Source organism: Mycteria americana, chromosome 4 (assembly GCF_035582795.1).
Source record: "Mycteria americana isolate JAX WOST 10 ecotype Jacksonville Zoo and Gardens chromosome 4, USCA_MyAme_1.0, whole genome shotgun sequence".
Classification (NCBI taxonomy): domain Eukaryota; kingdom Metazoa; phylum Chordata; class Aves; order Ciconiiformes; family Ciconiidae; genus Mycteria; species Mycteria americana.
This window is the reverse complement of record NC_134368.1, coordinates 37,918,985-37,920,728: the sequence shown is the minus strand read 5'-3', so window position 1 is coordinate 37,920,728 and position 1,744 is coordinate 37,918,985.

Genomic DNA, 1,744 nt, shown 5'->3' with positions numbered 1-1,744 from the left:
AACTGTGTCCTTAATTGCATTGTTTTCACAGCAGTTGTTTCATAACTCTGGTCTGTCTTATGGGCTGATACATGAATTTATGGCACTGAACTCCAAAATAACAGCTGTAATACTTGGAGAAAAGCATTAGAGACACATGTAAACGTTCCTTACCTGTGAAAGGACTGTAGGCTAGTTGGCAGTCCTTGAAAAAATATGCGTGAGCATATACAGCTTTTCCATGGAGTGCAGGCGTAGTTATATTATGAGGTTTTTTCAGTGTATAGAGGAGAGGAAAAGACGACAACTGACAAACCATTCCGGGAAGAACAAATGAAACCTTCCTTATTCTTTGCTTAAATATTATGAACTATGTGGCAGTCATTTATTTAAGAGTGGAAAATGTATTTAACTTCCAGATTTTTTTTTTCTTTTAAGTAGCCACTTGGATTACAGCAACTCTGGCACCTCTGCTACTGCTTCTTAAAAGACATGTTGATGCAAGTGGTGTGAGTGTTCGGTGTAGAACTGGGGTGCCTCCCCCCCAAAACAGTCTAACAGCAAAATATTGATGTGCGTTCCTCTGAGAAAGGGGAGGGCGTAAAATGCTTTCATGGTTACAATGATATTAAAGTCTTAAGTGAATTGTGTAAATAGGTTTCTAATTAAAATGGTGAGTATTAAAAGTAGGAACTGTATAAAAATAATATAGAAATACAAAAATGCAAACTTATCCCGTACCATGGGGAAAAAAAAAAAATTACTTGCTACTTTGCCATAGTTGTAACTTCTATTTTTTTCACTTGCAAAGAGAATATTTTCTTGTTTTGTGTGATCTTATTGTAGCTGTAAACACTACAAAGCAAAGATTTTTGTCTTAGTTTTCTGTAAAGTGCTAGGCACACCTTTTATGCTATGTAAATGACTGATGTGGATGAAAACATGCAGCAAGCAGGAACCACCTTGTTAAAAATGCTTGAGAAGTGATTAATGATGACTATCTTACTGACTCATAAGACTAATGCTGAGGGGAATGTTTGTGATTCATAACCCAAATCCCTTTGGAAGTCTTAAGGAGATAAAAAGGGCACATATATTTTGGTGTAAGTGCAGGTTTTTTTATCGTTTACTGTATTTTGATGAGCACCATTCAAACTTCAACATATACTACTTAAATGTAGTCTATTTTAATTGGAGCTAATTAAGCATCAAAGAAAAGAGAAGCTACTTTTAGACTAGTTTAAAAATAGCTTTCAGGGAAAAAAAAATTGAGATCAACATGTTGAGACTGCTACTAAGCTGGAGACTTAGCCCTAGCAGTGTTATTTCTTCCCCTTTTATGCTACCAAGTGCACGAGAGGGGAAGAACATGTCCCATCACCTCGGATCTCCTAGCCTACGGTGACATCTGGAGCAAAGAAAGGTACTCTATCCCTTCTTCACTGCTTCTGAGCACTAAGCTCTACTTATAAGAAGTTCAGGAAAAGTGAAAGATTAAAAGATTTAAATTCCCAATCAGTTTTTAGGGTCTTGCATGATGTCTTCTCAGGTTGTTGATTTGTGCGGGGGTTTTGGAGGTTCTACCAGCTTCCTTTTTGCAGTCCTAATGAACAAGTCTTTTCTCCTCTGCCTTCACTTGGGAGATCAGAAGTCTCCAGGTAAGAACACTTCTGACATGACTCTCCTTCATGTTTGAGGTTGCAGTGTGTAGAGTAGGAAGCAGGAAAAAACCAAATCTCAAAAGCACCTCATTCCTTAAACCTGC